Raw genomic sequence first — 9108 nt, forward strand, 5'->3', positions numbered from 1 at the left:
GAAATTCTTCTGGAACGCTCCCCCCCCCCCCCCCTACTAGCTCTGTGTGAATATATCCTTATAGGAATGTGTTCCAGAGTATTTTGACACCTATTTGGTATTTTCCCTATTGATTTGTAATGGGAAACTGTGTCCCTGTTTTCACAGTTTTTTTTTTTTACCCTATGACTCTTAAAAAAGCATGAAAATACAACGCCAGGTTTGGATGTGTATTTTGACACTTTTTCAGAAACTGCGCCAATCTTATCTATTGGCTGCTACTGGTATTGCAGCTATTCCCCTTTCAATGAAATAGGAATGACTTGCAATAACAGAAACAAATTAGGTAAAAAAAAAATTTCTTCTAATCCCAGACAAAATCTATCACTTCATTAAAAACCATGTTAACAGCAGATTTTGCATATACAGAGGGTACATGGAACATAGGATTAAAGGATGAATCATTGAGAATTACTTTCAATACATTACTTACGGCCACTAGTTGCCCCGATGACGTTATTACACACCTGTTGATTTACGCGTGGAGATGAGCGAACGTACTCGGTAAGGGCGATTTCGCAATCGAGCACCGCGATTTTCAAGTACTTCACTACTCGGGTAAAAAGTACTTGGGGTCGCCGGGGGCAGGGGGAGGCGCGGCGGAGCGGGGGGTAGCAACGGGGAACAGGGGGGGAGCCCTCTCTCTCTCCCTCTCCCCCCCCACTCCCCTCTGCAACCCCCCCGCTCACCCACAGCGCACCCGAGTAGTGAAGTACTCGGAAATCGCGGTGCTCGATTGCGAAATCGCCCTTACCGAGTACATTCGCTCATCTCTATTTACGTGTTGTCCAACACATCGTTAATGAAACTTCCTTTTACATTGCAGGTAAGCGCCCGCTCCTAGAAGCGGGCAACCGGAGAAGAACATGCAGCAGTAAAAGGAGAAAAGGGAAGGGCACATTATGCTGATCATGTTTCTCTCTACATGTGTAATGCTGTGCCACCACACAGACGTATGATGTTGTGCTGGGCAATCCTTATCGAGGACCCAGTATGACTGATGAAGCATGTGTAAATGTATTTTTGTAGTACTCTGCGTCTTATTTAAACATGTAGAACATGGGTGAGGTATGAAGAGAAGGAGCGATGTCAACTGTATATCCTTGTCATCCGCCAAACTTTAACCCCTTAGTGACCAAGCCTGTTTGCGCCTTAATGACCAGGCCAAATTTTGCAAATCTGACATGTCACTTTAACATGGAAAAACACCAGAAAGGTTTTGCATATCCAAGCGATTCTGACATTGTTTTTTCGCCACATGTTGTACTTCATGTAGGCGGAAAAAATAGACCGATAGAATTTGTGTTTATTTATTAAAAGCGCCAAAATTGGGAAACTTTTGAAAAAATCGTCATTTTTTCACATTTCCAACTGCAATATCTTAAATATGTGCAAACATAATATAAAAATTTTTGCTAAGATTTATATTTCCACCCATTTACTTTATTTTGGGCGCACATTGGAAAAACTTTCGTTTTTTTTTAACCATTTAGGAGACGTACAAATTTAACAATACTTTTTAGCATTTTGAGGAACACTTTGTTTTCCTACACCAAGCCAAGATTGGAAAGGCTCATGAGTGTCAGAATAATAGATACCCCCACAAATGACCCCATTTTAAAAACCACACCCCTTAGTGTATTCACTGAGGGGTGTTATGAGTATTTTGACCCCACAGTTTTTTTTCAAGAATTAATTCAATTTAGAGGAGAAAAAGTAAAATTTCATATTTTTGCAAATCTATCATTTTAAAGACATATTTTTTTCCTATAGTTTACATGAAAATGAGGATTTACACCCCAAAATGGATACCCCTGTTTCTCCCGTGTTCAGAAATATACCCATTGTGGCCCTAATATTATATCTGAGTCCAAACAGGGCCCAAAACGAAAGGAGTAGTCAGTGTCTTTCAGAACAGAAATTTTGCTTGAAGTCCTTTTAGACCCCATAGCACACATGTAGAGTTCTTGAGCGCCCAAAACCATAGAAAACCCCCCACAAATGACCCCATTTTGAAAACTAGACGCCTTAACGAATTTATCTAGGGGTGTACTGCGTATTTTGACCCCACAGTTTTTGAATAAATTCAAGCAAAGCAAAAGGAAAAAAATTAGGATTTTCGTTTTTTTGGCAATTCAGTCATTTTAAAAACAGCTTTTTTTGTACAGCACACATATGAAGGAAGACTTGCACCCCAAAATGGATACCCCTATTTGTGCTGTTTTCAGAAATATACCCCTTGTGGCCCTAATCTTATGTCCGCATGCACAACGGGGCCCAAAATGAAAGGAGTAATCGGTGGCTTTCAGAACATAGATTTTGCTTGAAGTCCTTTTAGGCCCCATTGCCCACTTGTAATGTTCTTGAGCGCCCAAAACCATAGAGAACCCCCACAAATTACACCATTTTGAAAACTAGACCCCTTAACGAATTTATCTAGGGGGGTACTGTGTATTTTAACCCTACAATTTTTGAATAGATCTAAGCAAAGCAGTAAGAAAAAATTACGATTTTCATTTTTTGGGCTATTGCGTCAATTTAAAAACAGGTTTTTTTGTACAGCACATGCATAAATGAAGACTTTCACCCCAAAACGGATACCCCTGTTTGTCCCGTGTTCAGAAACATACCCATTGTGGCCCTAATAGACTTACAGGACACATGGCTAGGCCTACAATGAAAGGAATACCCGTCGGATTTCAGGGTACAACTGAATAAATTCCAGGCCCCATTGCCCACTTATTGAGCCATTGAGCGGCCAAAACTATAAAGAACCCCCACAAATGACCCCATTTTGAAAACTAGACCCCTTAACAGATTCATCTAGGGGTGTACTGCGTATTTTGACCCCACAGTATTTGAATGAATCTAAGCAAAGCAGAAGGAAAAAGTTACGATTTTCAATTTTTTTGCCATTTTTTTCCAATTTATAAACAGTTTTTTTGTACAGTGTACATAGGAATGAAGACTGTCACCCCAAAATGGATACCCCCGTTTGTCCCGAGTTCAGAAACATACCCATTGTGGCCCTAATTTACTTACAGGACCCATGGCAAGGCCTATAAAGGAGGGAACACCCGTTGGATTTCGGGGCACAACTGAATACATTCCAGGCCCCATTGCTTATTTGTACGGAATAAAAATTGACTCCCTAAAAATTCCCCCCCCCCACACTCCGCACCCTTTTTGGCGTTCGCAAATCTTAGATAAAAGTAATAATGTGAACTGTGTGGTATTTCCGAAGACGGGTAATTACGGAGGCTGGTTGGAATGTGCCCATGGGGCAATAAAACCGGTATCCCCCCTCCTCTCATGCTTTTTGGGGGTCATTTCTTGACCTCAGTAGCGGGTATGGGGTGTAAAAAGTGGCTATTCGTGAGTCTCCGTAATCTTGCTGAGGTGCGGCGGTCTCATGCAGATGGCGCTCAACAAGCTGCTCCTGGAACTGCATGAAGGCAAGCGTTCCCGGGGCTTCTTGTAAAATACGTATCACAGGTAGCCGTCTGAATAACGCCGGGCTCACGCAGCCGTAGGCGGAATCTGCTTGCGGAGGCCCGCAGCGGATCCCATCTGTGAGCCCGGCTGTGACCCTTCGTACGGCCGCCTAATGTACTGTGCATAACTGCCTACTCACACAGGCGGTCATGCGCAGTACCTTTTTTTTGCTTGTATTCCCCGCACCGTCGCTTAGCGATGACGCGGGTACCCGCAGCCCGTATACAACGTAGTTGCGTATGGGCAGCGGGTATATCCGCGACCATGGAGCACAATGGGCTCTATGTTGCAAATATCCGCAGTAAAATAGAACCTGCTGCGTTTTTTTTTTCTGCGAGTGGATTACACAATTCCAACCCGCTAATGTGAGCGGAATTGTGTAATCCAATGCGATTGATCTGCGTATTACCGCGGATCAGACGCATGCGGAATCCGTAATTCCTATCCGGTCATGTGAGACTGACCTAAGGTAGATCGCTACCTTTTTATCACGTGACCGGGGACCGCTCAATGAGGCCACCGGTCACTGCTCCAGGCTCTCAGCGACCGTTGGTCGCTGGGAGCAAGGAGATTTTAAGTTTCCTGGGCTCCCCGACTTCTGCGCATGTGTCCGGTGTTTTGCTGGCGGTCGCATGTGCAGAATCCGGGTAAGTTCACGGATGAGGATCGCGTCGGGGTGCAAATACGGAGGCCTCCGGTAAAAAGCTTCATCTCCTCTCACCAATCGCATCCGTGAGGGGAGATGAAACTTCAGATTTAAAAAAAAAAACTTTTACGTGATCGCCATTATCCATTGTATAACTGTGAACACGTGACCAGGAACTGCTCACCGCGGCTCTCCAGGCTCTTGGCTCAGTTTTGTAGCCAGCAGCAGAGAGATTTTCAATTATCCTGGCAATCCACAGCTTTTGTGCATGTGTCCGCCATTTTGGCGACGGGCGTGTGCGCAGAAGCTGGGGTAACGTCCGCGGATAAATCTGGGGGCCTTATGTGCGTACTTTCATCCTCCCTCACGGATATGATCCGTGAGGGGAGATGAAACGCACGCTTTTTAAACTTTTTTTAAACTTTTTAAAACTTTTTTTTACTTTTTTTTTTAACTTTACATAATCACTGTCATCCATTTGGATAACAGTGATCATGTCTCCAGTGAAATCTCTCTGCTCCTGGCTACACATGGCAGCCAGGAACAGAGGGATTTTGAATTTTCCGGGGCTCGAGCCCCTCTGTGCACGCTCCCGATGTCAATCATCGGACGCGCATGCGCAGAGGGGGACTTCGGGTCCCGGACCATCGGGACATCGGGGAGGACATAGGTGAGTATTTTCACCTCCTCTCATGGATCCGATCCATGAGGGGAGGTGAAACTAGCACTTTTTAAAAACTTTTAAAACTTTTTCGCGATCACCGCTATCCCCGGTAACACCTCCTGGTTCCCGGCTACCTTCAGGAGCCGGGAGCCAGGAGGTTTTGAATTTGCCGGGGGCTCCCGGGCTTCTGCGCATGCGCCTGACGTAATCGTCTGGCGCGCATGCGCAGAAGGCCGCCGGCGGGTTCCGGGAGGACTAGATCTCCGGGGGACACCGCCGACAAGCCAGGTGAGAATTTTCAGCTGCCCTGATGGATCCGATCCATCAGGGCAGCTGAATATTTATCTTTTGGGGCACTTTTATTTACTTCTTTGCGATCAGCGCTATCCATTGGATAGCGCCGATCGCAATGCCGGGGGGGGGGGGGTCCCCAGGGTCCCCACAGCCCAGGATGACAGCTGCATGCTGTCGGCTACCTGCGGGCACCGACAGCATGGAGCTGTCACGTCCAGAGCCCGAGGGGCTTTATTCTCTGTAGGACGCATGTTTTTACGTCCTCAGAGAATAAAGCCCACTTCGGGAGGACGTAAAAAGGCTATGGCCCGGTCGTTAAGGGGTTAAATGGGTATTCCTGGACTATAATATTGATTCTGTTCTCAGGATAGATCATCAAATTGGTGAAAGTCTGCCATATCAGGACCGCCACCGATCGGCTATTTGAAGAGTCTGCGGTACTCGGGTTAGTTATGCAGCCTATTCTCAGGGTAGTGACTTCATGTTCATTCATTACATGGCCAAAGTGTGGCTCAGACCCATTCAAGTGAATGGGATTGAGATGTTCTACCAAGCACCACCACAATGAAATGTATGGCACTGTGCTTGATATGCAGTGGACAGGCCACAGCATTCACTTGAGCATCTCCGCCTCTTCAAACAGTTGACCAACGGGGGTTCTGACCGATCTGATGTTGATGGCCTATCCCAAGGATAGGTCATCAACTTCCAAGTTTTGGAATACAGTTTTTGTGAAGGTGACTTTAAAGTTTGTCAACGGTACAATCCCAGTTTGCATGTCATGTAAGTTATTTCACTGCACTTTTTTGTGTAGGCTTGACCAGCTTTATGATTGGTTCTGATATATGATCTTATTAGAGAGGCACCATTATATTCTTATAATTCAGACCTTGTAATAGCAATTGTTTTTGTCTCTTCATGTTCTGCGCTTTTCCTAAAGCGGCAGATATAAAGTTTCATCATAATTCTAGTACATATAACAATGTAACACTGCAACAATGTGCATATCTCATATCGGAATCTTGTGCATGATCTGGTTCATTCCCGCATAAACATTGCTTATGTAGTTGAATCATTTCTTCATCTGCCGTCACAGACAAAATAGATTTTTGTCCCTTTTTGATGACATGATGTCATTGTGTCTTTTCATATCTTTCTAAAGCTATAAATAAATATTTGTGATACGGTGAAAATGACTTTTCATGAGATGGATTTAAACCCTTTAATTTGTGCTGTTCTTCCAGCGGATTCAGGTATTTGTGGCATACCCACAGGGGGTTACCCTTCCCGGACTCCCACCTTTTGGGAGAACTTAAATTAAAAACAAGGGCAGCACTCTTGAGGTATGAGTAAAAGAAAATCAAAGTGTGGGCAAAACGGAGGAGACTTAGGTCGCCTGCATACTATGGGAAATCGATTCTTCCTGCAAACGAGCGGAAACCAATCGCGGAGGAAAAAATCACAGCATGCTCCATTTTCTCGTGGATAGCTTGGAAGCCATCTGACCCACGGACCATTCACAGTTAATATTGCGGTAAGGTTGCAGGTTCCAAATCATCCCTAGCGATGCCACGTGAAAAATGAACATTGGAAAAAATAAATCTGTACTGTGCATGTCCTACCCGGCTCGCCGCGCCCATCCGTAGTACAGAGAAAGGACCAAAGGCAAGTACACAGGGTCACCAGCCGCGGTCAGAGACATAATCCGCTGCGGGAACTTGCTTGCAGCATTTGTCTCTGCCTTGTACAGGTGGCCTTAGCTGGTGTGACCGGGCTACCCAAAAAAGGGCAGACCGGACTGTCACATCTGAAGTCTCTGGTAGCCTATCAGATGCTGGATTTGAGGTGTCCACAAGACTGTTTTGTCACAAAGACATTCACTGGTGGAGAGCGTCAACGAGATTCTGAAGTATATTTCGGTATGTAAGGTGTAAAATTTCAGGTGAGCCAACAAAACCTGGCGCTCCAGGGATTACAGCCATTAATATAAATAAGTAACTTTACAGGGTGGGGTGGGGGGTTCCGTTGTTGAGAACATCCGCTTTAGTCCTGTATAATTTATTGCTTGGGCTAAATTAAGACTGGTCAATAAATAAATAAAACAAAAGACAACAAAGGGGGTGACCCAGACGGCCCCTGCTAGGTAAGTATTGCTTTTTTTAAAATGATGTTTAGCTTGTACTTATTTTCGGGGTAGGGCTTATAATTCAAGCCTTCTTCCTCGGCCCCCATGAAAATAAGGGTAGGACCTATTTTCAGGGTAGGTCCTATTTCTGGGAAAACACAGTAGTTACATGTTACTGAATATAGTAATAAATATATAACTACAGATGTAGCAAAGTTTAACTGGACTGTAATAACTTTCTGCAGCAAGTTATTTTATGTTAAGCCATCAATAAAACTATTGTTAGCTTAACACACCAAAAGCCATTGTAAAACAAGTGAAAGGGCAAATAAACTGTGGTGCAGAAAGTTATTTCAAAGGGCGACTCCAGTGAAAACACATTTTTCCATCCCCAACCCCATCATCTGCTTGTCTTTTACATTCTGGAGGTCTCCTTTGTGTATTCCAGCAACTCCCATGCAGTGCAGCCCCCTGTCAACCACTATCTTTAGAGTTAGATTTCCCCTCATCATCCTGACAGCATACACCTGGAGGTTGTCCGCTGGACACCTGTTGGGACAGGAAGCGGAAAAACACAAAAGGTAACTCCCACCACCGGCTTACCAGTGTCTTCCTGTCCCTACAGGACAGTCCAAGTGGAGCCTCCAGGTGTATGCTGGAGGTGAACAAGGAAAAAAGAAGACTCCCATGCAGCCTGTCCGCCCCTGGGGGGATGACTCTCTGGTCGGGCTGACAGGGCTTGCGCGGGTGAGACCCAACGAGGGGACCCTCACCCGCAGGATCCACCAGCACTGTTTCCCTTGTGGAAAATCCTCCCCCAGTACACTGCCCAGAGGGTAGTCGTACTGGTAGAAGCAGCCCCGGTACCTGGAGGGCCTGGAACAGAAGCCCGGCGTCTCCAGCGGGGATCCAACAGCACCATCAGGCAGAGGTATGCGGGGAATAGCAGGGGCCGGTCCGGACGGCGTGCGCGTGGCAGCGGCTCCATGTGTTCCTCCTGGTCGGCGCCCCTCTGTATGCGGCGTATCGTCAGCGCGGCCGCGTCACGCAGGGGGCGGGGCCTGACTTAAAGGGGGCGTGTCGACACAAATTTGAATTTTAAAAGGCTGGATTCCCCTGCATCTCTCCTGTCTGCACCTTTACTGAAGATGTCAGCCAGAGAGGACGCTGAGATCAGCCTGCTGGTGAGTAGACCTCCTTTGGGTCTGGTACCGGGGGGGGGAGGAAGGAGAGACAAATTATCAAGGTGCTGGAAGTTCCTTTTGCTGTCTCCGTCTCTTACGACAGAGATGCGCAAAAGGTTAGAGAGGCCAAAAAGCGAGTGCACAAATGTCCGGTCTGCTTGCGGCGGCTAGAAGAGGATCATACCAAGCCACTATGTGCGGACTGTACGGAGAAAGTGGTCCGTGAAGAGGGCTCCTCTGCCATAACGGACATCCGATCCATGATTCGCGAGGAAATTGAAGCCTCTCTCTCCTCTCTTTCTCTTCCGCCCCCTATGAAAAGGGCGAGGCGGACACACCTAGAGGAGTCTGACTCTGAGGAAGGACTCCTGGAAGATTCTCCCTCAGAATCCATGCCACCAATGGAAGATGTAAGGAAATACTTCTTCTCATCGGCGGACCTGGGTCAGCTGTTAAACGCGGTCCGACGCACCATGCAGGTGGAAGAGGTGCCGCAGCAGCCATCCTTTCAAGATAGCCTGTTACGGGGGCTCCTACCGCAACAAAAACCATCATTCCCGATTAATGACATTTTAAAACAGTTGATCCTGACTGAATGGAAGCAGGCAGAACAAAAATTTTTCCTGTCCAAAGAATTTAAGGATTGAATGGTCTTCACCCT

At 46.2% G+C, this 9108-nt stretch overlaps 1 protein-coding gene across 4 annotated transcripts in view; it reads left to right on the top strand.

Moving 5' to 3' along the window:
* Positions 1 to 6331, top strand: part of LOC136621218 (selenoprotein K-like) — a 31393-nt gene extending 25062 nt beyond the window's left edge. For 3 of the 4 annotated variants that reach the window (XR_010791222.1, XR_010791223.1, XM_066596536.1), the window contains one exon: positions 866 to 6331. The gene's annotated coding sequence lies outside the window, so the exon portion shown is untranslated. The remainder of the gene's footprint in view (positions 1 to 865) is intronic. The other variant, XR_010791224.1, reaches the window with a different exon arrangement.
* The last annotated feature ends 2777 nt before the right edge of the window (positions 6332 to 9108 follow it).

The sequence above is a fragment of the Eleutherodactylus coqui genome, chromosome 3 (genome assembly GCF_035609145.1).
Source record: "Eleutherodactylus coqui strain aEleCoq1 chromosome 3, aEleCoq1.hap1, whole genome shotgun sequence".
In the NCBI taxonomy this organism is placed as follows: domain Eukaryota; kingdom Metazoa; phylum Chordata; class Amphibia; order Anura; family Eleutherodactylidae; genus Eleutherodactylus; species Eleutherodactylus coqui.